Source organism: Castor canadensis, chromosome 2, assembly GCF_047511655.1.
Source record: "Castor canadensis chromosome 2, mCasCan1.hap1v2, whole genome shotgun sequence".
In the NCBI taxonomy this organism is placed as follows: domain Eukaryota; kingdom Metazoa; phylum Chordata; class Mammalia; order Rodentia; family Castoridae; genus Castor; species Castor canadensis.
Window position 1 is genome coordinate 46637228 of NC_133387.1, and position 27018 is coordinate 46664245.

The 27018-nt window shown below is 37.6% G+C and overlaps 1 long non-coding RNA gene across 2 annotated transcripts in view; it reads right to left on the reverse strand.

Annotated features, from left to right (window-relative positions):
• LOC141420639 (uncharacterized) overlaps nucleotides 1–27018 on the reverse strand; it is a 147108-nt gene that overhangs the window by 17185 nt on the left and 102905 nt on the right. Inside the window, exons 4-5 of one of the 2 annotated variants that reach the window (XR_012445143.1) lie at nucleotides 24657–24814; nucleotides 23127–23315 (exon numbers count right to left, since the gene is read on the reverse strand). This is a non-coding gene — a long non-coding RNA (uncharacterized lncRNA). Of the gene's footprint in view, nucleotides 1–23126; nucleotides 23319–24656; nucleotides 24815–27018 lie in introns of both variants that reach the window. The other variant, XR_012445142.1, reaches the window with a different exon arrangement.

The following is a 27018-nucleotide window of genomic DNA, read 5'->3' on the forward strand; positions in this document are numbered from 1 at the left end:
AGTCTAGCTCAACACAAGATACATAGATTCTCATATAAATTTCTGCAACATATTGTTTGGATTATAGTATGTGAAGAAGGCCAAACCTCACACAGATGTATGAAGAAAGGATGGATCATTTCAATAGCCTTTTGGGTAATTGTGATTATCCTTTGATATTACACCAAAATTCAACAAGTGGTAGTTTATTAAAGGATACTTGCAGTAAGGAAGTCGAAAGTATATCATTGACATTTCCCCATTCTTCAAACCAGCACATTAAAATCACCTGGTCTATTTTGCATGATGAATGGACCCTTTGTTCATGTCTGATTTTGTAACATTGTGCATTGGTCATTTAGAAAATGTTGTCTCACTGAGTTATACAGATTTTCCTAAGGTTGACACATTTCCTAATACAGTATCAAACTATTACCACACCCAGTCTTATCAGAAAAGACTTCAGATTTTGGAAAGCTGTCAAGCTCACAGTGGCAGATATGAATTTTCCAAAATTCTAATTTTTACTTGATAGCTCAAATTTTATTGTTGGCAACAAATACTGTCAGTTGTTTTCCTTGAAGTGACAAGTTCACTTTGTTCACTTTTGACAAAATGTCTGCCACATACCTAAGTATGAATAACCATAGTTTGTCAGTCACTCTTTCAAATAAAAATGGTTTTCAATAAAAAGGGGGAAAAGAGCCCAGCTAGTTCAGCTCTCAAGTACCTGCACAGATGCATATTATACTTCAGTATGCAGAGAAGTGCTTTATGTATAGCTCCCGTTTTGTCACACTCGAGTGTTAGGATTTATCCAAATTAATAATTATTAGTTCTTTATCAAGGACATTCTTAAGGGACACAACCTTTTATTTTTCCCGTGAATGCATAATGATAAATAAAAATAGGACACCTAGCACAGTCTGATACCCTGCCTCAATTTTGGACTTAGATCCTGACACTCTTATTCGCCACTGCTTTTGAGCCATCAGTTAAAACATCAACACAGTGACAAAGGTATGTAATACTTTCATGTTTTTATGGGAATAAGTTTGACCACGTGGACTCCTTAGAGGTTTAAGGGGATCCCCATTAGGCCTTGATAATCGGCACCTCTTGGAGTAGCATCTGTAGGTGATAGAATGGAGAAACTGAGGAAAAAGTAACTTGAATGCACAAAGGCAAGAGATTCTGATTTGATCAAAATGGAATTCTCAATGAGCACAGTGGACTAATCAGTGTATAGATTCAAGGCCACTGCCCAGTACAATGTTCTGGAAGGTAGAAGCAAGTAATGACCATCTTTTCCACACTGCAACAATGGAGATGACGCTGGGAGCAATCTCCTTGTGGAGGGAATGTGGGAAGGATCAACCAGCCATGGACCTGAGGCCAGCCCAGGTCCTGTCACCCTGAATACACACAAAGCCAGGAGTTAATGACATGTTGGCTAGCCTTTCATTTTGATGAAAAAGGAGTGAGCACAGCTGAGGTGATGTGACAAGGATCAGAATGTGGCTTGTTCAGACGTGTGGTTTGAGGAATCAACTTGTCCTACAATCATGGGGTCTATAACACACGGTTCTCCTCTCAGGAAGTGGTGAGTTAAAGACTCAGTGCATTTCTGGATGTCTGAGGACTCCATTAAGAATAAGTATTGATGGCACTGAGATTAAAAGCCTTTTTTTTTATTAGCAAATGTGTTAACCAATATAATACAAAAGCAACCCCCTGTTTTCATCCTTTTTCTGAATTTGAAGGAAAAGAAAAAAAAAAAAAAAACATCTTCCAAGGGCTGAAGTAAAAGCAGGAGTAGATATAAACAAAGTTAAAAAGTCAGGTTTTTTTTTTTCAGGCTGTGTCTGTAATAAGCTTTCAGCTGAAATGAAATGTAATTAGCAAGTATGATAATACAGTTTGCTTCATTTAGCTCTTCAGTGGGTTTATAAACAAATTCTGTCAGTTAACTTGTAAAGCAGATGTGTCCGTTACACCCTGGCTGAGCATGTGACAGAAGACAGCCTCATGCAGTGGCAAGACATGCAGCAGGATGACCCTTTGATCAACTCACCAGTCAGCAACATTGCAACAATGAACACAGGCCATTTTTAAATGCACCTCGGGAAAGAAGATTAAGAAATATTTCATGTGAGGATTAAGAAAGTAAAGCTGAAAAGCCCCAAATTCTCATAGTAAACATTAATGCTTATTTTGTCATGTTGCTATGATGACAGCTTTAAGTATCATTTGTGGTCTGAGACAACACTGCTTGCTGGTTACTCCTACCAAAATATTAGCAGTGGCCATGAGGATCAGGGATTTTTTTTCTGTTTCTTTATTTTTATATTTTACCCAAACTACCTTTGCAATGGAAAAAATGAATAAAAACAAATTTGGACTCATTCCAGAAAAAGGAAGGAGACACTAACTTCTTAAAAGAACTAAGAAAACTTCACAGAACAGATTAAGACCTTTCAGTTAGATTTGTAAAACTCCATAGGGATAACAGTTTGAAGTGACGAAAATATTGGGAACTAAACAGTGTCCTGATTCCTATGACACAGAAGTACATAGAATTGCTGCTCACAATATTTCCTGGAAATTCTGAAATGTTAGATTCTTGCCATATTAACTAGTGGTAATGATAGAGTAAATGTTAACATTTCTTTACTACTGAGCATCTAAGTGTTCTGAGCCTTGTCACGTGTTCTTATTTCAGGAAGTTTTCTTTCAAAGACTGATAGACATATGAACAATTATTATGTGTTTTCAATGCAAAACCATTAGCCTGGATCTCATGAAAAGAATCTTCACTCATTGTTTTCCTATCAGAGGATGAATTTCATAAGTGCATACCATTTGTTAATTTTCAAAATGTTTTCATATATTATTTGGTCATCTTTCTACCCTTATGTCTACTTCATCCACAATAATATTCCAACGTATTTTTATTACAATCATTAACACATATTATTCATACAAAGTAAGGAGATTGTACTTGGTATTTCCAAACAAGCATACATCATGCATTGATCATGTTTATCCACACTTCTTTTAAGATCTCCCCTAAAAATCTCTTATCCTCTTATTCCTCCCACCTCCTGTTCCATTCTCTGACCCTAATATAACCCTCTTCTACGTTCAGGTCTTTTTGCTTTGTTTTGTTTTAGTTTCTACATATGAGAGAAAGCATGTGATCTTGTTTTTCTCTGTCTGGCTTACTTTATCATGATGTTCTTCAGTTGCATCCATCTTCCTGCAAAAGACATGATTTCATTCTTGCTTATGGCTGAATAATACTTCATTGTGTAAATATACTATATTTCTTTATCCACTCATCTGTTGACAGGCACTTAGGCTAGTGCCATATCTTAGCTTTTGTGAATAGTGCCACAATAAGACTGGGTATGTAGGTATCCCTTGTATGTCGACTTCATTTCCTTCAGATATATACCCAGGAATGGTATAACTGGATCATATGGTAGTTCCGCCTTCAGTGTTTTGAGAAATCTCCCTCCATATTGACTTCCATTCCCAACAATGGTGTATGAGAGTTCCTTTTTCTCCACTTCCTTGCTAGCATTTCATTGGTTTTTTTTTTTATATTAGCCATTCTAACTTAGGTGAGATAGGATCTCATTTTAGTTTTGGTTTGCATTTCTCTGGTAACTAAAGATACTGAGCATTTTCCATATACTTCTTGGTCATTTGAATTTCTTCTACTTAGATCATTTTCCCATTTTTATATTGGATTAGTTTTTATTAAGTTTTTGAGTTCTTTATATATTCTGGATATACATCCCTTCTGTCAGATGAATCTGGCTACGATTTTCTCCCATTCTGTAGGTTGTCCCTTCACATTGTTGATGGATGCCTTTGCTATGCAGAAACTTTCTAATTTGATGTAATTCTATTTGTCGATTCTTGCTTTTGTTTCCTGTGCTCCTGGAGACCTATCCAGGAAATGATTGACTGTATCAATCTCTTGAAGTGTTTCCGCTATGTTTTCCTCTAATAGTTTCAGAGTGTCAGGTCTTATACTGAGGTCTTTGATCCATTTTGAGTTGAGTTTTGCACAGGGTAAGAAATAGGGTTCAAGTCATGAGCTGCTGGCTTCTACCTGTAATCCTAGCTCATTAGGAGGCAGAGATCAGGAGGATAGCAGTTTGAGGCCAGCCCTGGGCAAATAGTTTGGGAGAGACCTATCTTGAAAAAATACATCACATACAAAAAACGGACTAGTGAAGTGGTTCAAGCTCTAAGAGCCCCTGTCTAGCAAGTTTAAGGCCCTGAGTTCAAACCCTAGTCCCACCAAAAAAAACACAAAACACAACAACAACAAAAAAATGGCGGTGGGGGGGTGTCAAACCTCAGTCTTCTACATATGCAGTTTTCCCAGCATCATTTGGTGAAGAAGCTGCTCTTTCTCCATTGTTTTTGACACTTTGTCAGGGATCAATTGGCTGAAGATGTGTGAATTTTTCTGAGTCTTCTAATCTGTTCTGTTGGTCTATGTGTTTATTTTTGTACCAAAACCATGCTGGTTTTGTTACTGTGGCTCAGCAATGTGCCTTGAAATCAGGTATTGTGATGCCTCCAGGCTTTCTTTCTTTGCTGAAGGCTGATTTGGCTATTCAGGATGTTTAGCGCTTCCATATGAATTTTAGCTTTTTTTTCTTTTTTTTTAGTTCTGTGAAGAATGTCATTGGATGGTAGGTAGGGATTGCACTGAATTTCTAGATTGCTTTGGGCAGTTAGGACATTTTAACAATATTAATTCTTCTAATGCTTAAACATGAAGGTCTTTCCTCTCTTTTTAGCTCCTTCTACTATTTCTTCAATGTTTTGGAATTTTCATTATGTAGGTCTTTAATTTCTTTAGTTAAGTTTATTCCTAGCTCGTTTATTATATTTTATTTGTGGCTATTATGAATAGGATTACTTTCATGATTTTTTCCCAGAAAATTAATTATTGGTGTACAGAAGTTACAAATTTTTGAGCATTGGTTTTTTTTATCCTGTTACTTTACTGAATTAATTTACTATTCTAACAGTCTTTTGGTGGTCTTTAGGTTTTCCTACATATATGATCATATCATCTGCAAATGGATGATTTGACTTCCTCCTTTCCTATTTGTATGCTTTTTATTTCTTTCTCTTGCTAAAATTTCTGGTATTATAGTGAGTAAGAGTGGTGAAAGTGGATACCCTTGTCTTTTTCCTGATCTTAGAGAAAATGCTTTCAGTTTTTCCCCATTCCACATGATGTTGGCTATAAATCTGTCATAAACTAGCCTAAATCATCTTGAGCAATGATCCTTCTATGCCTAGAAAAGATGTTGAATTTTCTCAAATGTTTTCTCAGCATCTATTGAGATGATCATGCTATTTTTATCCTTGATTTTATTTATGTGATACATTGCATTTATGGATTTTCATATGTTGAACTATCCTTATATCTTTGGAGTGAAACCAACTTGATTATAGTGTATAATATTTTTAATGTGCTGTTGAATTAATTTGCAAATATTTTGTTGAGGATTTTGCATTTATATAGATAAATGCAAATAGATATTGGTCTATAGTTTATTGTTGCATTCTTGTCACGTTTTGGTAGCAGGCAATGCTGGCTTTACTTGCTGACCTTATAGAATGAGTTTAGAAGTGCTTCCTCCCTTTCAATTCTATGGATAGTTTGAGAATCCCACATGTCTTTTAGCTCTAAAACACTAAAATCTCTGGAAGGTAGCCCTCTCCCTCTCCCTTTTAGCTAACTTCTATAATACAGATCCAGAGTGTGCCACCAGTTTTGCTTCTTGTGGCTTTCTAGCACAACACTTAAGAACAAATCATGTATTAAATAAATGTTCCTTTTCCCTTTCTCCCATGATTACCATGCTCTCTAAGACCTAGCTCAACTCAGCAGAACTAGGAGTCTTCTTGCCTCCCTCCACCACACATGGCTTTGCTCTCTTAATTTTACATAACTCTTCTCATTGCTCTCGCCCATTCCCTGTTCCTGCTTAGTATTTCTGCATCTTCTTCTAGACAGCTTACAGACTCGTATTTCTTCAGCTGCATCTGAAGTTCTGGTGGAATTCAAGAGTGGAACTTGCTTAGGAATGCTGAATTGTTTTCTGACCTTTAGCCACTGAAGAAAAGGGAGAGCCACCTCAGAGCCACCCTCTGGGCTCACGGTACTCACGCTATTTTCCTGGATCCAGTTTCAGTTCCCAAGTTCCTTTGGTGAGACCTCCATGGTAATGGTGTCATCACTTATGTTGGATGTGGACAAGCTCTGCTAGTTCCAGGCACTGATTTATATTATAGCCTCCCCTAATGTCAACCATGGTTGGCATTCTTTCCCCATATACCCTCAAATTCTTGCTAATTCCCTGTCTGCTTCCTGCCTGCTCCACAATCACTCATTACCACCTTACCCAATCCAGACAAACTATGGCCTCTCCTCACAATCTTGCCCTTCCTCATGAGGCTGACCCCATGGTGATTTCACCTTTCCTTGTTGATAGGCTGTACTGGTCAGTTCAGCCAGAGCCTAAAGGGCAAACAACCAGGGCTGGCAGAGTGACTCAAGTGGTAGAGTACCTGCCTAGCCATAATGAGCAACCACCCAAAAACTAACACCAAAATAAGTCACTTCATGATGCTCTCAGATAGTCATGAGTATTAGTTGAGAGTTTTGCACTAGTTAAATATCATCTTCTGCAGAGTGCTTTGGGAAGGAAGTATAACAACTGTTTTTATCATAGGAGTTAGGAATTCCTGGAGCTCCTTCACAGTAATTCAGAACACATTAGTACAACAGAGAAGGCTCTTCCGTACACCTCACCAAGGGAATTTTTAAACCTGAGGTGTGTGTTTTTAGAAAATGATCACGCTTACTATATTTGAAAAACATTTTGTTTGTATCTCCCCAAAGATAGTCCAAGTGAGTGTAAAACACTTGGAAAACTATTTCTGTAAAATGATGGTCCTTTTTAGAAATGCTACATTTCCGTGCTCAAAATAATTCCAAGTGACAACTTTTCTACTAGAATGTAAATTTCTTTTGTTTTTAATCAAGAACTTCAGTTGTATGAGTACTTATATTTTATCCCTAATGCAAAGAGCTTTGCCATACTTGCAATCATAGAAAAGCCTAATTTATTTTGCATAAGTATTTTGGGTGAGGGAGACAACTAACTTTTCAATTTGAAATAAAAATTAACAGAAAAGTTTTTATCACGTGCAGAAGTACTTTGTATCTATTATCCATCAAATAATACACAATGGTGTTATTGGTGAAATAAGGTATGGTATGAAATTTGAGGAAGCCTTCATGACAGAGAAGGTGGATTTCAAACTGGCACTTTGTGTGCTTTACAAATACACATCTTTTAATTTTTTCATTTGAGGGGCTGGGCATGGTGGTGCACACCTGTGAGGCCTGGTGCAGAAAGGCAAAGGTGTCATAGGAGAGAAGGCCAGTTACTCATTCTTGCCTCCAGACCAGCATGAGTTGCAGGATAGAGTATCTTGGTAACAGATGTTTCATTTATGGTGTTCAATTTTTTTGAGATAGATATTGGTTTCACTACATTAAATTTCCTCTGTATAGGAATATATTTTAGAATATAATTTCTTAGTTTGTCAAATAATATATATTTCAAGGTTCGGTGCAAAAAATCAGGGTGTCAAGATACTGATTACGGGGGTGGGATGAGAAGACATCTCTCTCCCTCATAATAGCAGCTTCTCAAACTTTCAGATGTTTATCAATGAACTGATGATCTTAATAAAGTGCAGAGCTGTTCACTAGGGCTGTGATGGGTCTGAGATTCTACATTTCTTTAGTTGTTTTTGTTTGTTTGTTTGTTTTGCAATAGGGTCTTGCTGTTTAACTCAGGCTGGCCTCAAACTCACTATGTACCACAGGCTGGCTTTGAACTCAAGTCTGCCTCAACCAGCAGAGTGCTGGGATTACAGATGTGTACCACATGACCAGCTGAGATTCTGCATTTCTAACAATCTCCCAGGAGATTCCAATGCTGTTGTGCCAGTGACCTAAAAGATAATTGTTCTAGCCTATGTTTAGGAAGCATATTTACACAACTTCGGTAGACTCTCTTTGAATCAATAAGACTTGGCATGCTTGCAGAATGTATTTTACAGCTAAGCGTTGCTCCTTTTAGTTGAGTCTTCTTAAACTTGTCCAAAATTATTTGGCAAATTAGCACATATATAATTGCTAATTGTTATTTAATCATATGGGGCCAATCTTACTATACAAAATTCCTATATATGTATACTAGAAAGTGTCCTGGAGAGACAAAGAACAATCCCTCTTCTACTGAATTTGAAACTGGGGATCTGAGTTTTACAAATCAGATACACGCAGGAAAATCACCCTGCAAGGATCTGACATCATGAACCATAATATTCCTGATGGCAAAAGCAGAAGGAAAAGAAAAGCTCTTGTAGATTTCAATTATTTGCAAAGTGTAGCAAACAAAAATAACTAGGAACATGCCACTTGGAGATGTGGGACTTAGGACAAATGAGGTTTGCTTTCTACGAATGGTAGTCAGGAGAGAAATCAAAAGTTAAGCCAGGTACAATTGAGAGCTGCACATTTCGCGATCTCAGGAACAGCATAATTTACCAGTTGTGGTAAATGACAATGATAACGGTGTGAATTAATAAACCTGCTAGTGAAACCACCATAATTCAAATGCACATTGGTTAATTTAATTAGCCTTGGCTGCACTTTCTCTGTCAATCCCAAACTTACAGGGATTGAATTGTTAAGTACATTTTTCACTCTGTGATTCTGAGAAGTTTATTTTTACCTGGCAAATTATTTTAAGAGTGAGACAAAGCAGGGCAGTGGTGGTGAAATCACACAGGAAGCCCGCATCCCCAAGCCTGGGCCCTTGCCTCCTGGACCCGGTACACAAAGAGCTGGTGTGAATTTCAGATCCTGGGTCTGCTCTAAATCATGGGAACAGGAGAAATTAGAAATGACATCGTTTACCCAGGGGCCTTTGCCATGGAGTATTTTTTTTGGAACTTTTACATCAGTCTCAGAACTGGCTGGCTTCATTAAGTCACGTGTGTCATTGTGTCAGGGAGGAAGGCAAGAACATGTTATTAGCTAGGGATTTTTTTTTCCCTCTACCTTTCTCATTTCAGTTCATTACATGTGGTATTTCCCTTTCTTCCCTCCAACCCAAGATATCAAATATGTCTTTCATCTCAAGATTCTGATGCTGCAACCTGTGCTAGCTTTCTTGGCGCAGGCCGAGGAAATTCATTTCTTTACGTGCACAGTTTGGGAAACAAACTCCATGACACGGTGGAGGGAGAGTTCCACAGATCATCATTTTACTTTCCTGTTGGTATATTCTTGTGCTCTTACCACATTTTCTTCCTTTCCCTTTAAAGCTTACATTTTTAGAGCAAGGGAGGAAATCATGGGAAATAACTCTTTTTTTAGGAAAAGGAGGATGATTGTCATTGAAACTGATATGTCTACGCGATAACAAAAACTGTCCTAGCCTCCCACAGAATACGAGCCCCAGGGCTGGGAAGAACAAAGCCATCCTCTGAGAGGAGTGGGGAGGGGCAAGGGGGTCATGTGCAGCCTCTCATCCCTGTGGCACCAGCCAGACCCCACAAACCATTTTATCATCCTCTGGCCTGGGAGATCAAGGGAGGCAGTGTTTGGAAAGTTGCCTCCAAGGCTGAGTTAAGTATTTGGTCTTTTGTTTGTCTTGGTGGCTCCCCCCTTGCTTTTTCCTGGGATAATCACCATGGTCTGAGTCTAGGGAAGCTTCTGGACCCCATTTCTTTTCTTTTCTTTTTGGTCTAGTTGGGTAGAGATCATCATTAGCACTTCCTTATATGTTCCTATATGTCCCTCTCTCCTTTTGGGAGCAGTTGGGAATAGGAGACCATTTTCTAAATTGAGGAGTTATTTCACCTCCAGGTCAAAAGCAGTTTTGACTAGTATTTGTAGAAAATTTGCATACTCTATGTATTTTGAAAATTAAAGAAAATGTTTTAGGCCCATGGAGAGACCTATGACCCAGAAAATTACTTTAGTATTATCAAAACTAATATGAATATCTGAAAAAATATGTCTTATCTAAATACATAATAGTAATATCATTTCCTACATTGCTAACATAAAATATTCATTTAAAAAAGTTTAGGGATGGCTGACTTAAGGCAGTGGTAGTGACTGCTAATAAGTGTGAGAGGAGTTTTTTTGGAAGTATGATAAATATGTCTTAAAATTAATTGAAGTGATAGTTGTGTACTTCTGAATAGACTAAAAAACAGTGGATTGTGCATTCTATAAGATCACCTAGAGACTTAAATTTTACTAAAGTCTAAGACCTATTATCTAAGACGCATAGAGAATAGGCCATCAGTGTAGTATAAATGTCCTCCTCCTTCTTAAATCCAAGTTGAACATCTTAATTGTTCAAAATCATCACACTGTAAAAACCCTCGCATCCACCATCAATCAACCCTTCTCTCCATCCACCTTGTCCCTTGTCCTACCTATTCAAAACTAGCCATTTTTACTAGTTTTCATCTGTCTCTCAAGCGCAGTGGTTCTCAAATTGCAGCTGACATCAGGATTACATGGAGGGGCTCATTAAATCACAATTTCTAATTCCGTTGGTCTGAGGCAGGGCCTAACAACTGGGTTTCTAGAAAGTTCTCAGGTAATGCCAATGATGCTGGTTTGTAGAACCACTATAGCAAAAAAAAGGGGAAGGAGTCAGGACAAAAAAGATCAATGACAAGAGTGAGAAAGCAGCCCAGCTAATAAGTTAAGCAAGATCTTGAGGTAGGCAGGAAAGGTATAGATGAGGGTGAATTAAGGAAAAAAGTGTCTTCCTTAGACAACCTAATAGAGCAAAGAGTAAGATATTGAGAGATTTGAGGTTGAAGGAAACATCAGATAGCTCATCCTGTACTGAGCAATTGAAATGCAACTACTATAACCGAGGACAAATTTTTAAATTTTATTTGATTTAATTAATTGAAATTAAAATTAATACTTGATCCAGTTAGTGGAAAATACTAACTATGGTGTAGCAACTTGATGCTTTCCACTGTGAATTTGATGCAATGTAAATACACATCAAATATTTTGCATAAAAATCTAGTGTCTGAACTGAAATATTCTAGAAGCATAAAATATATACCAGATATTAAAAACAGCATGACCCAGGCCTGGCTGTGCATGCCTATAATCCTAGCACACAGGAGGCTAAGACAAAGCGATCATGAGTTTGAGGCCGGTCTGGGCTACATATTCAGATGTTGTCTTCAAAACAAAACAAAAAACAACTTAGTATGAAAAAAGAATATGAAATAATTCTTATATATACTACATGTTGAAATGATTTTTGATATATTGGATTAAAATCTTAGTTATAAAAAGGTAATGGAATTATATAAAATTAATTTCTTCTGCTTCTTTTTACTTTCTAATGTACCTACTAGAAAATTTGAAATTACATACAAGGTCATTATATTTCCATTGCTGTATATCAACTATCCATGTTAATGTCTAATATAGTAGCCACCAGCTACATGGTGCTATTTAAAATTTTAATTAAAATTAAATAAAAATTTAGTATCTCAGTCTCAGTAGCTCCATTTTAAGTTTTTAATAGCTGTACAATATGGTGGCTACCATATTGGACAGTTTAGCTCTAGAACACTGGCATCATCACAGGAAATTCTATAGTTCAGCTTTGGTCTCCACTTTTCTATGAATTAACAGAAAGGGTCCTTTCCTAGGTATAATGTTGAGAATGGGAGGAGAGGAATAAAGGTTGGAATATAGATATGGAACTACTGCAGGGATAATACAAGAGACGAGTAAAAGGATTACAAGTGTAGCTTTCTTCAAAGCTACACTTTGACACCTGACAGCAGCAAGACAGTTGAAGGTTGACAAAAATATAATGACAGCACATCAAGGAAGGTAACCTGGGAAGAAGGCTCATTGTTTAATAGGCAACCCAGAAACTCTAAGATAGGGAAGAAGAAGGCAACTAAGCCAAACCTGAGTGAAGGTAGTAGAAGATTGTGAAGGACCAAGGAATAGAATAAGGATGATTAGAACAAAGAAGTTTTCTTAAAATGTAAGCTATATGAGAGATGGAACAAGAGTGAGAGTGTCATCCAAGAGAAAATTTCTAATTTGCATTTTTATGGTGGAATCATTTCAAGTGGAGATGAAAAGTATGACCTGATGACATTAGTGGGTAGTTGAGTTTGGAGAGATGAGTTAATGAGAGATGGAGCCAGCATATTTAATGTTGAAAACATGATTGAGTTGTTGAGGATGATAGCTTATAAAAAAGATAGATCTGTGAAGTACTGAAAGTAGAAGAATTGCTGGGAGTTGGTGGGTGATTTGGTCTGAAAAGGGAAAGATTGAAATAAGCTGATGGTTGGAACTCCAACAGAAGACGTGGACTAAAGACAGAAATGATGTGGGGAAGCAAGAAATATGCTGCTTGATAAAGAGGTCTTAAACTTCCTTGATCAAATGTAATCTTCCCTCTTTTGAACCTTGAGGCACTTTGCACTTCTTTGGAAAACTTTGTGTATGCTTTGAACTGTGACTATTTATATACTCACATAACCCTCTTCTACTCCCATCCTCCCAATTGCCCTTACTCTAACCCCTACCTCCATTTACACTCATACATACTCTCAACAGAAAATTCTTTAAAGGTTGGAACAGTGATTTTCTCATTAATCAAGTTTCTGGATCTCAATAAATTCATGTTGAATTAAGTTTGAGATTTTTATAAGCAAAAATTATAGAGACTGGATATATGAGATCAGGTGGAAATTAGAATATCTGTAGTGAAAGATCACAGAGCTCTGCCCTCCATGTCTTCTTGTTTGTTATTTCAATCCAAGATTTTGAACAAAGGCATTCTCAAGCACAAAGCTAAGCTGAACAGCATTACATATTTTTTAAGCAGAAGTCTGTACAACATGCAGGATGGATTCATGACAAAGATGGGAGCCAAGAGAATGGTAAAATCAGTGTCATTAAAGGACTGATAACCAGAATATACAGGGAACTTAAAAAACTAAATTCTCCCAAAACTAATGAACCAATAAAGAAATGGGCATGTGAACTAAACAGAACTTTCTCAAAAGAAGAAATTCAAATGGCCAGAAAACACATGAAAAAATGCTCACCATCTCTAGCAATAAAGGAAATGCAAATTAAAACCACACTAAGATTCCACCTCACCCCTGTTAGAATAGCCATCATCAGCAACACCACCAACAACAGGTGTTGGCGAGGATGCAGGGAAAAAGGAACCCTCTTACACTGTTGGTGGGAATGTAAACTAGTACAACCACTCTGGAAAAAAATTTGGAGGCTACTTAAAAAGCTGGACATCGATCTACCATTTGATCCAGCAATACCACTCTTGGGGATATACCCAAAAGACTGTTACTCCAGAGGCACCTGCACATCCATGTTTATTGTGGCACTATTCACAATAGCCAAGTTATGGAAACAGCCAAGATGCCCCAGCACTGACGAATGGATTAAGAAAATGTGGTATCTATACACAATGGAATTTTATGCAGCCATGAAGAAGAACGAAATGTTATCATTCGCTGGTAAATGGATGGAATTGGAGAACATCATTCTGAGTGAGGTTAGCCTGGCTCAAAAGACCAAAAATCGTATGTTCTCCCTCATATGTGGACATTAGATCGAGGGCAAACACAACAAGGGGATTGGACTATGAGCACATGATAAAAGCGAGAGCACACAAGGGAGGGGTGAGGATAGGTAAGACACCTAAAAAATTAGCTAGCATTTGTTGCCCTTAATGCAGAGAAACTAAAGCAGATACCTTAAAGCAACTGAGGCCAATAGGAAAAGGGGACCAGGAACTAGAGAAAAGGTTAGATCAAAAAGAATTAACCTAGAAGGTAACACCCATGCACAGGAAATCAATGTGAGTCAATGCCCTGTATAGCTATCCTTATCTCAACCAGCAAAACCCCTTGTTCCTTCCTATTATGGCTTATACTCTCTCTACAACAAAATTAGAGATAAGGGCAAAATAGTTTCTGCTGGGTATTGAGGGGGGGAGCGGGAGGGGGTGGAGTGGGTGGTAAGGGAGGGGGTGGGGGCAGGGGGGAGAAATGAACCAAGCCTTGTATGCACATATGAATAATAAAAGAAAAATGGAAAAAAAAATAAAATAAATAAAATAAAATCAGTGTCATTCATGCAGCAATGTTTTTGCACACGGCACTATATTCAGCTCTGTGTATGCATGTGGCTATGGCAATAATTCCAAGGTGACTTGTTAATGGAAATATGAAAGTGAGAGGCAGGATCAATAAATCCTGAAGTTCTGGTCCTCAAACCAATGCCCACTGGTCAACTTAAGTATTACACTGTTAGAGCAAATTAAGTCTCGGGACACAGAGAACCAAACAAGAGAAGCTAACAGCCACTTACCTAAGGATAATGGTTTGAACACTGTGACTGATATCTTAATCCCTCAGCACCCAGAGGTCAGGGACTTATGTGCCAGAAATGGATCAGTTACGCAAATACAATGTTAATGTAGAGTGTGTGCCTAGAGCAACATGTCAGTCTTGTCATCTTGGATGTCGCAGAGACTGCACATGACATATGCCAGGATATCCAAAATGTTAACATCAACTTCCTCTTCACTGCACTCTACATCCTTTCAAGGATAATTAACAATTTGGCAAAATTGATTTTGAAAAGAGGAGAAATGAAGACCAAGTTTTATTTACTTTTTTCTTCTCTTTCCGTAAGCTCTTTTCCCTCTGTACTCCTTACAGTTCAAGTTCATTCTGTAAACAATTGAGTCTCATTTTGTTGTTGAATTGGGGGTAACTTTATAGCGTCAGGGCCATGTGGACAAATTCCTTGTGACTCTCCTATCTACATTTGGGTAACCTGGACCTTCAACAGGAACATGCAGCCTGAGTTGTGCACGGGACTCTGGAAAAAAGCATGGCAGTCCTCTACAAGTGAAATGGAAAAACTTAGTGGGCCCAGGGATGCCTCCATTTGGGGCTGCAAATTTGGATATTTGGAGCCAAATCCTCATTCCATGTGACTCCAGGGGAGCTTTGGTCAGCATGTAATTCGGTGTGGGTTGGGCAAGGAAAAGACAGAAGAACATGAAACTGCCAAATGTAAGGCCTATTACGCAGTTGTGACCTGACCTAAAATGCAGTGCCGAGTTGTGTGTGGGTAACTCAACCATAAAAAGGCAGCTGCGGTCTTATTAGTTGTGAACTTGAGATCATTTTAGTAGAAGATGAATTGCCCCTAAATGATTGATCTAGTGTTCAGAGGAAATACTCTTCTCTCTGCTTCTTCCAAATGGAGACACTAACCAGACATTTGTCCCACACCCAGAATGGGTATTTGTGGTGTGGCTTGTACCATGGCCTGCTGGGGAACAATGACCTTGGACTGACAGTTCCCCTTTAAGTAGCAAACTTGTGTTTTTCATCTTAACATGATATGCCAGAGGCACTGAATAACAACCTACATCCTTTCACACACCACAGTCTGTGCCAGGTTTAAGCTGATAAAAGCTGGAGGGAGTATTTTCTGAGTGGTCTGACTGAGACTGGAAATGGGGATATTCAATAAAAGATGGCAAGCCCTCCTTTTTTGCCCTCAGGCTCCCTTGAAGAAAATCATAGAGACGCTCTGTGAGCTTGGACTCAAAGTAGCTTAAAATTTCAAGCTAAAGGGAAATGTCCCTCCCCTTTCTTTGTGAGGTTTTGCAGCAAAATAACCTGTTTGCTTGAGAGATTAGATTTGCCAGCTTCAGCATTGTATATGAAGGTCTGACCTTGAGAATTATGGGGCTCCCAGGAAAATCAGCAGTGGAGGAGAAAATACAAGCCTGTGGCCTTGATCAGCTGACCAAACTCACATATGATAAGAACCCTGAAGAGAGAGCTGGGTATGAGTGAATTCAGCTTATGGCCTCTGTATTTACCCAAGCCATAGACAAATGAAAATCTGGGGAGGAAGCTGAAAGATTTTCCACACACATACACAGGGCACCCTCTTATTTCTGTCCAAAATCAAAAGGACTTTCTTCCCATGCTGCTTCCTAACCTACACCATGAGACTAGATTTTCTCCTGAAACTTCTGCCTATCCTACGGCCATTTCAGCCTTTGTGGGTGGTGATAGGAGAGTAAACCACCAAGACCCAGGTTTCTTTGGTCTTGAACATGCAGATTATTTCCAGGTGTGAACTAAAAGGAGTCAAGTGTTATATTAGCTATTTGATGAGAATAAAAGCCTTGAGAATATCTCCTGTTTGTATAGCATTTGATTACTTAGCAAGCAATTTCTGCTCTTACCTCATTTGATTCTTACAAAGGCTGTATGAAATAGGTTAGGCAGATGTTAGTTCCCAATTGTACAGATGAAGAAACTGAGCCACCAGTTGTTTCTGTAACTGCCAGAAATCACAAAAGTACATGGCGGAGCTGGCGTGGTCTAGGGATTTTGACATTCCACAGGGATCCCTGTGAAAGTCTCATCTCAGGCTACAAAAAAACAACATGATGAGTGACCCACGAAATCCTCTGGCATCATGCATTTATCTTTGACCCCTCCTTCAGTCTCCTCAATTGAGATATTATAACATCTTCCTTCTGGCTCACTCAAGTTTCACACCTTGCGATCCATCAAAGTCCTTTTTGGCAGGAGCTTCTTGGCAGAAAATTTTGGACTGAAATGGGTTTTGCTTTGCATGAGATACAAGCCACATTGCTAATTAATTAAGAAGTCCACTGAGAAACTCCTTCCTAACGGTCTCTTTTCCTTGCAAGTACATAACTGTGAAGTGGTCCTTTTTGCTATCCACCAACAAATGGCCCTTTTTAGCCTCTGTATTGATCTACAACTAGAAATCACTATCCAATGAGTATAACTTTACAGAAATCTTTAATAATCTCAGATATATAGAGAGCATCATATCAGTCAGAATATTCTGCCTCCAGATATACAAGTGGTTGTTTCCTTCACCTCCTCTAAGTCTTCACTACAATCTCATCTCAATGTGCCCTCTCACCACCACCAGTCTATTTCAAAGTCTTAACCTACCCACCCCCACTCCATACTTCTAAGTCCTACTTGAATTGCTCTATATGCCTTTATCCATCGAGAATATCACCTCCTGAAATACTATGTAGTTTACTTATTTGGTATGTCTACTTTTTATTGTTTTTTTCTTCTTTGCAGAAATAAGTACTAAGAGGGTAGGAAGTTGGGTTATTATTGCTCACTGATGTATCCCAAATGTCTAAAGCTGTAGCTGACACATAGTAAGTGCTCAAAAATATTTTTTGTTGAATCAGTAAAAATTTCCTCCTCCATGCATCTTAACTCTCTTTAGCCTTCAAGATTGTTCATTTTCCTGTCTTCACCAGTCACTAATTTTTTTACACCAAATTTCCCCATCACTGATTTGCCTCTACTTGTAAATAAATATTCACATGTATATTATGTACCAAGCTAATTTATCACAGTATCTTTGAGCCCAAATAGGCCGCTTGTGGAAGCAAAAATCCAAGATCATATCTCTCAAGTCTGCAGATACAGGAATTTGTTATTCAACCACATTTGATTAGTTCTCAGAAAAAATGCTTATGGCATCCCAAATCATGTGAAACCCAAAATTATTTCCAGTGCAAAAAAAACAAGGTGCTGCTTTTCATATCTTGGTAAACTGTGAAATGTTTCACCTTCTCTATCCTTTGTAACCCTACTGCCTCCTCTCTACTTTCTGTCATAATAATTGCCAACACATTTATGTTACATGGAATGCCACATGTAAGCCAGTGAATATTACCGGTAAAAGTAAGAAAAAGAAAATCTATTCAGTATTTGTCAGCATAAGGATGGAATAATATGTAGTGGAGGCATTTAGATATATAGTCATGATGGTCCACACAAGCCATTGTAAGTACAGCTTGTAAGCTTTTTCATAGTGACAAGTGAACCGGTCACTATGGGAACAATTTGGGAGGAGTGAAGATGATGCAGAACTTCACCTCCTTTACTAAAGGAATAAATCATCCATAAAGAGACAAATATTTGTTAAGCTAATCAGAATATTAATATTGATTAATTGACCAGCACCTTCCCAGTAGAGCAATCTGCTTGGTCACTAAATTATAAAGTGAAGGTTGAATGATGAATATGAATTCAGAGCAAAGAAACTGCTGTGTCTGACTGGCTACAGTGAAGCCAGCTCTAGGAGCTAGATATACAAACTGAACCACACACATCAGCAGCCATGGTACCTACAATCCCACAGATACAGTGGCATTGGTTGTCAGCTTTCACTCTTGTTCTTGACTTACTGATACAGTTTTGTTGTATTCATCGATCTATCACCTTCCGCATTGCAATATGTACGTGGAATTTATAGATTAAAGTTGTACTTTGGTTTATTGTAGAGGATGGTTATCTTCATGCCATTACTCATTTGTGGCAATTGGCAGACTCTCTCATCCTTCCCAGTCACCAATTTGAGTAAAGACTATGGAGTGCCTTTCCCTCCCTTTCCCTCAACACACCTATCTGCAAGACATGAGTCCAATGACCTTAGAGAATGAGTTTCTACTACCGTCTATTCAGATTAAGTAAACCATGATTTGCCTCAACCACCAAATTCACCAACCTGGCACTATACTGTACAATGTTTTCTGGTAATTGCTAATGATACATTACATGATAATTGTTCCTCTAGCATATGACCCATTGCTTTTAGTCACTCATTTTAAGATGTAAGCAAGAACTTCTTTGAATGTGTGTGTGTGTGTGTGTGTGCTTGTGTACAAGCCTAAGTGTGACATGAAAGGAAAATAAATTAGCATAGAAGATGCTATAACATGATAAAAATTAACATAACATATACCTTACTAGGAGAAAATATTCACCCTATTTGTTACTACCTCAAATATACAAGATACTTCATTAATATAAAAAGATAGCTATTAGAGAGCAATGTGCATGAACAGGCAATTGTAAGCATAGAACTTCTAACGTCCAGAAATATGAAAAATTTCTCAATCTCTGGTGACCATAGAGATATGTGTTAAAAATAATGGGACTCTCTTTTTTATCTTTCAGGTTAGCACAAGTATAAGAGATTAATAATACATATGTTGAAAAGAATGTAGAGAAAGAAATAATCTCATATACTTGTGGCTGGAGTGAAATTATAACATTTTTTTCAAAAGATTTATCTTTTTAGAGTATTTTCATATTTACAGTGAAGTTGAAAAAGGTACAGAATTTTCCACATACTCCTCATTCCCATGCATGTGCAGCCTCCCACTATTAATGCCCCTACCAAAGTGATACATTAACTACTATTAGCAGATCTACATTGATAATCATCACCCAGAACCTATAGTTTCATTAGGGTTTCCTCTGAGTGTTGTTCACGTATGGACTTGGGACAAAAATAAGTTGACATGTATCCATTGCAGTATCATTGGAGTATTCTCTCTGCCTCCCAATCCCCATGTGTTCCAACTATTTGTCCTTCCTTCCCCTCAACCCCTGGCAACCATGGACATTTTCAACTGCCTCCCTAGTTTACCCATTTCCAGAATGTCACATAGGTGGAATCATACCATTGCAGGTTTTTCAGATTGGCTTCTTTCACTTAGTCCTATGCAATTAAATTTTCTCCATGTCTTTTCAAGGTTTGATAGCTCATTTCTGTTTAATACTGAGTAATATTTCATTGTCTAGATGTACCAAATCTGAATTGTTTTTCCATTCACTTCCAGAAAAATAACTTGTTTCCTTTCATGTCTCTTTCCCAGCTTCTAGTAGCTTCAAGGATTCCTTGGTTTGTAGTGTCTTCCTTGTGTCTTACATCATCTTCCCAAATTTTTCATTTTTATAAGGATACAGTCATATTGGATTGGGCTCATCCTAATGACCTCATCTTTACGTCATCATCTACAAAGGTCCTATTTCCAAATATGGTCAGATTCACAGCTATCAGGCATTAGGACTTTCACGTCTTGGGGGAGAAGGGTCACAACTCAATCCATGGATAAAGAAGACAATGTTGTTTATTATTGTCACATGCTAATTTTACCTATCTTCTATGCTTCTGTTAATGGCTTTTTGTGATTAAATATCAAAATGTGAGCACCCTCTCTGACTTTTTCCTGCCCTTTTCCTTCCCTACTTGCCCAACCATGAGGCCATTTTTGCTTTTGCACTTGATCACAAACCCGTGAACAAACAAGACACATGGATTTTTATCAGTAATAGTGGGGAGTTTAAGGCATCTGCTCTAAGGGTAGCCAGTCAAGAAATCCTATGTGTGTTACAGCTCTTGTGAAAGCTTTACTCAAGCCTGTTTCCCTTTTCTCACTAATCCTTCATAATGCCCCCATTTCATAATGTGATTTTGTGAAATTAAGCTTGAACAGTCCCAAATTATATAATTAATTACATTTGGCTTCAATTACATTGACTAATTGATCTAAGCCTGCTCACAGGCTACCTGCAGCCTGAGGTGGAGTAAGGCAGGTGGTAAAGACTCATTAGTTTAGTATTGCCTGTGTGCTACCTAATTTGATTCTTTAAATTGTTACAAATCTCAGATGGATCATACCATAAGTTGGGTGAGTCTCACTTATCTCAAGTACACATGTTATATATGTTTGCACAACTCTGCTCACATGAGCCTTAACATGTCTAACCTGGACCATAGCTCCTGCTGCCAAGCGCTCCCTTCTGTAATGCATTCTAGCAAATCCTAGTTCATTCTTCTGACATGGAATGCTGAGCCATGTTAATCCAGGGCTGGGAGACAGGAGAAATTGTGGGCACAGTAGGAATGGTGTGGGCCCCAGAGAGCTGCCTCCAACAGTTGTTTTTCAACAGTTTATAAGGGATTATGTTGATGAAATGGTTATTGAGGACTTAAGATTTTAAGGCCTGGCTACTCAAAATGCCCTTCCAGGAGCAGCAACAGCACTTTGGAGCTTTTAGAAATGCAGAATGTATGATGGTGTACATCTGTGATCTACACAGAATGTCAAGGTAGGAAGGTTGGATCCAAGACCAACTCAGGTAAAAGTGAGAGCCCTATCTGAAAAACAAACTAAAAGCAAAAAGGGCTGAGGTGTGGCTCAAGTGGTAGAGTGCCTGTCTAGCAAGCACATAAGCCCTGAGTTCAAACCCCAGTGCCACCAAAAGGAAGGAAAGAAGGGAGATAGATGCAGAACCTAGGGCCTCATCCCAGGCAACTGAATCAGAATCTGAAATTTACCAAGCTCTCTGTGAGATTTATATGCATTTTTAAGAATCCCTGTAGTAAAGGAAACTTTAGGCAAACAAGGGCCAGTCTGTTCAGTATGTATTTCTCACATCAGTGGATAGACTGTGAGAGTTAGAGAGAAAGCAATGAAAAATGTAATGTCCATTTTATGGACTCCCCTGCTAACATCACTTTTCAACCCCCCTTCTGGATTTGCTGCTTGACATAAGAACTTGGCTATGCCCTGGTTGCAATTACTCCTCTTTTCACAAATTCTGAATGTTCTCCTAAAATCTTCAAAGTGACATTCTGTATTATGGTCCCAACCTAAGTTTCTAGCCATATTTCCTCTTTTAATTCAGAGTGTCTACTCCAGCCAAATAGTGTGTTTGCTAATCCTTGGACAAACATCACATATTACTCCTTTGGGATTTGCTAGCACAGCCTTCTATCACTCTTTTCTAATTGCAATGTTCATTTTCATGAAGTGTTTTCATAATCTTCCACTCAAAAATGATCTCTGTCTTGAAATCCTTATAAAATTTTATACCACTCTTAAACAAGTCCTATAGTCTTTATTATAGTCATTGTCTCCTCACTAGATTAAACCAGCAGAGTGCCTAACACATAGCAAGTGGTTACTACCAATTGGGTGACCTTCTGCCCAAATGAATGAATCTATCTGCGATGTCAAGATCCTGCCAGATTACTCCTTAAGGACTAGGTAAATTTTAAGAACTTTGATTCTATTCGTTTTCTAATTTGTGAGATGGCAATATGCAGCTCTTTTCTATAACTCTGTTAGGTAGTGATTAGACTCTACCAAGGACACTCACTTGACTCAGAAACACAGATACTGTCAGTCTTACTCGGCCTGTGTCAAGCCCAGACTTATTGTGGCTAAAGGGGCTGCAGGGGTGGTCAGGCCCTCTGGGAGTCTGTATGAGAACCTCTTTAGCTTACTCACTGCTCTAACCCAACCAGTTTTCAGGATACAATTTCATCCAAATAATACTATGTTTAATCCAGAAAAGACCCCAAAGGGACAATGATGGGGAGAGAGGATGGAATGTTTCTTACCAGACCCACAGGATGAAATATCCAAATTATAGGTGATTACCACTTAGAGCAATTCTCATTTGAACTTTAAAAGTAGCATTTCCAGGCATAAACCTCAGAAGCAGAACTTATTTTGTAAAATCCCATTACATTGATTTCACCTTCCCTGATATATTGGTGTGCTATGTGTTAGTCTGTATCATAAAATTTGAATTCTGACCACAAACCCATCTTCTCTTTTGAGATATATTCACAGTCTCAGAAGGGTTTGGTTTCCTTTTTCACTTAAGCAAATACCTCAAACGCTATGCAGTTACTAAGAAAGTATTGTAATGTCAATATCAGAAATAGGTAAATCAAGTTTTCTGTGATCAACCCAAGGGTGTATATATATATATGTAAGTATTTTTCAATGAAATGTGATTAATAAAGTATAGTTTAGATTTTTTACTGTAATTCTATATATAACATAAAATTCACCATTTTAGCCATTTTTAGGTACATAGCTCAGTAGCATTAAGTACCTTCACATTTTTGTGCAACTATCACCAACATCCATCTACAGAACTCTCCAGAACAAATTAAGTATTAGCTCCCTATTTCCCCATTCCCTAGCCATTGGCAACCTCCATTTATTATCTATCTCTATGTATTTGTCTATTCTAGATAACTTAAATAGGTGGAATCATACAATATTTACCATTTTGTAACTGGCTGACTTCACTCAGCATAGCGTCTTCAAGGTTTGTCCATACAATATCCTGCATCCAAATTTTCTCCTTTTTTAAGACCAAATAATATTCCATTGTAAGTGTATGCCATATTCTGTTTACCCAATCGTCCTTCAGTGAACACACAGGTTGCTTCCATGGTTTGGCTGCTGTGAATGCTGCTGTGAACATGAATGTAGAAATTATAGTTTAGGTTTTTTAAACAATCAAGCATTTCAAACACAAAAATCAATGTATTTGAAGGGGAAGCACAAACTATAGAGTTTATTATTTCACTGAATCAATGTCAAGACTTGCGTTATGTCGATCCTGCATCAAATAGATAGCATTTTGATCATCAGTTCTCCAGGCTAAGTAGCTTATAATACTCATTAATATGAAAAGGGAATCCATGCAATGTCACTGGAGATTGTGGGAATTCTACGTTAGCAGGAATGGGTAATAAAGATTGCTATCTCTTATAGTAAAGACTGGCATTTAATTTTAAAAATAGGTTCTTAATCAAATAATGACACTTAAAAACTCAGAGTTACCAAGGCTGAACACAACTTCATTTCAAATAAATTTTCCCAGATTTCCCTTCTGCTCCCTGAAGGTTCCCTATGGTAGCACTAGCTGGGGGCTTCACTTTATGTCTTGTGGTATTTGGAATGAGGGTGATTTTCTGCGACCACATTCTGTATTGTATTTATCCAGCTTATGCCTCTAGATCTATAGGCAAAATGTGAATACGGTATTAATGGGATGCAGTCTTATTGACAGTAATAACAGCATGGATTGCTAACCACATGATAAGATCAAGATGCATGTTTGAATTGGCTGTATTTATGTTCCAGATGCAAGATGATTATCTGACAGCAGAGGCAACATGATTTAATACACAAGGCCCAGGGCCAGGATCAAGAAATCTGTGTTTTATTCCTGGCTTCATCACTTAGGCCATGTATACATCAGTGTAGTGTTTTGTAATTGCACTGTTCTTTTGACCCCAAACTGCTTTCCCGCCCTGCCACCACAAGTGTGTTACTATGTTCAGTTATGATACCATTGCTTGACTTCTTTTTCCTTCTATTTCTTTTTTCTCTCTACAGCTTTCCTATTTCTTACTAAATTGTATTAAATTTATATTGTATAAGCTATGCACAAACACATTTTACTTTTTGTAAGGCTATGGAGAATATTGGTTTCCCTTAATCTTCATGTTTCCTTCCCAGGAACCTCCTCTTCTTTTCTCCCTACTCTTGTTCCTTGTCCCATCTGCTTCTATTTCATTTATTCTCTGATTGTAGAAACTCCCATTTCTTTCCTGCCCTCTTTTTATACCTACACATAACATATTCACATAATAAAATACTTCTCTAAAATATGCTATGGCAATTGGAGAAATATGTAAGTGTGTTACAGAATATAAAAAACAAAGAAAATTGGAGGAGTCCCAGGTATCCACAGGATAAGATTTCAGGTCCATTGAAAATTGCTCTCAATTTTTTCCTTCTTACCAAGAAGGTTGTTTGACAGCAAAAGTCTCTCGAACCATGAGTTTCCTTGAGAATGAAAGATCTTTGCATTTCTGAGTTTTTGTCATCTTCCTGGTCAGCAAAGAGATAAAGAGGCTTATTTCAGTTCCACTGGGAGTCTTCTGTCTCATTCAAACCTCCTAGGAGCAACACAATGATAGGGAGTGGAGAAGTTTCACAATTAGAACTGTTAAAAGCAACATCACACCATCCACAGCATTCTTCACCATTAGAAATAGCCAGTCATTGAAGAGTCCCAGCATTGGGCTATAAAGGGAATAAGAACAGTCAAGTTGTTTGGATATGTTTTGATGTTTTCCTAGGTCACGCTGGCAAAGAAGCAGAGAGAATAGGGTTGGAGACCAGTTATGTTGGCTAGGAATGTGCTATTTGGGATTGTGTTTTTTTGTTCAAGTTCCAGTAGTTATATACTGAGTGATTCAGAATACAGTTAGCACTTAGTAATTTTTGCAGCAATAAAATATTACTGGCAAAAACAAAGACCCACATTTCCTTGACCTGGAAATTGCTGCAAAACATAATGCATTTTTGACAACAAGTGGGATCCAATTATTTTTTTTTTTTGAAACATTAGGCAGTTTAGTAATTCCTAACTAATGAGTAAATATACATATGCACATACTTGAGAAATAATCTCCAATTTTAAAAATGTTTGACATCCCTAATACATAATATTGTTGAGAGTTTTACGATTTACAAACACCAATTGATGCTACATATATCTTTCATAAATGTGTTTTCAACATTGCTTTTGAAATTTTTCAACATTTGTACAAATTTACCATACTTCCAATATGTAAGAGCTGCCCATTCACTTGCCATTTTAATTTAATTGCAAATTTAAAGCTGAGTAGTCTTTTCTTAACCTTGTGTAATCATTGAAAATGTGGTTCTTAATAGCATCACTAACTATTGTCAGTATTTTAAGCAAATTTTATAAATGAGATCCATTACTTGATAAAGACATTTGTAATAAATATTAAAGCTGGACCATCCTTCAATGCTGAATTTAACATTTCTTTAGGTGACATCTTCAAGTTGTCTAAAAGTGTATCTAGAGTATATGACTATATAATGTATGACATTTATAATGGTCCAAGAAAAAAGCTTACTATTTTAATTAAATTGCAGAAAAGGGAGGAATATTTTTTTGAAACAAAACTCTGAACACATTCTTACCAATCATCAGAATGCCACAAGTCCCTTCTTCAAACATATCAGAACTCAGACTAATGTCTCCAAACAAAATTTTCCTCCAGAAAGAACTGGAGGTCTTTTGTGGAGAGCTTGATTCTGTGACAAGAAATGTATAAGATGAACTGGGAAAAATATTGTCAGGTAATAGCAAATAAACCATAAAAACAAAACTTCTATGGTCATTTCAAATAAGCTCAGGAGACAAACTAAAGAGATTTTCACTAACCAAAAATTGCACAATTAAGGGCCAGTGGAGTGGCTCAAGTGGTAGAGCACCTGCCTAGCAAACCTGAATCCCTGAGTTTAAACCCCAATGCTGCCCCCTCCCACCAAAAAAACCCCAAAAACTTGCAAAAGATTAAACTCACTGAAAGTACTTAAACCCATAGTTAACTTTGGGGGCTTTAACTCATAGTTTTGAAAATAGGTAAATAAAGAGAAATTATTTATACCATGTTTCCTGCACAAACCTTGCCATGGGGTAACTGCTATGGTCTGAATGTTGCTATTCCTGAAACATTCATATGTTGAAATTCTAATTCCCAAGGTGATGGTATAAAGAATTATAGCCTTTGCGAAGTGATTAGGTCAGGAGAGAGGAGCCCTCTGGAGTGGGATTAGTGACCATACAACATTAAAAGGTTACAAAGAAATTCCTTGCCCCCTCTACTATGGTAGGTAACAGCAAAAAGTCACCTATCTATGAATCAGGAAGGAGGCCCTCACCAGATAAAAAGTTTGCTGGTGTCCTAATCTTAGCTCTTCTAAGCCTCCAGAAAATAAAAATGAATTTCTGTTGTCTAGAAGAAACCCAGTATATTTTGTTTAGCAACTCCATAATATGTATGTATGTGTGTATATGCACTACATATATATATATATATACACACACACTATATTACAATATAATGACAGTATATTATAATGGTGCAACATATTATGTTGTAGCAACTCAACAGACTAAGACAGTAACCAAATAGGAGACAAGGGAAACTTTCTCTTGGGAGACATGTTATAGCTAATAAATGAGGAAAAGAAGATAGAATTAGAATATTACTATTTTGCAAAGTTTAATGAATTGATTAATTAACAATAGCAGCTAACATCCCATAATCAGAGATAACTC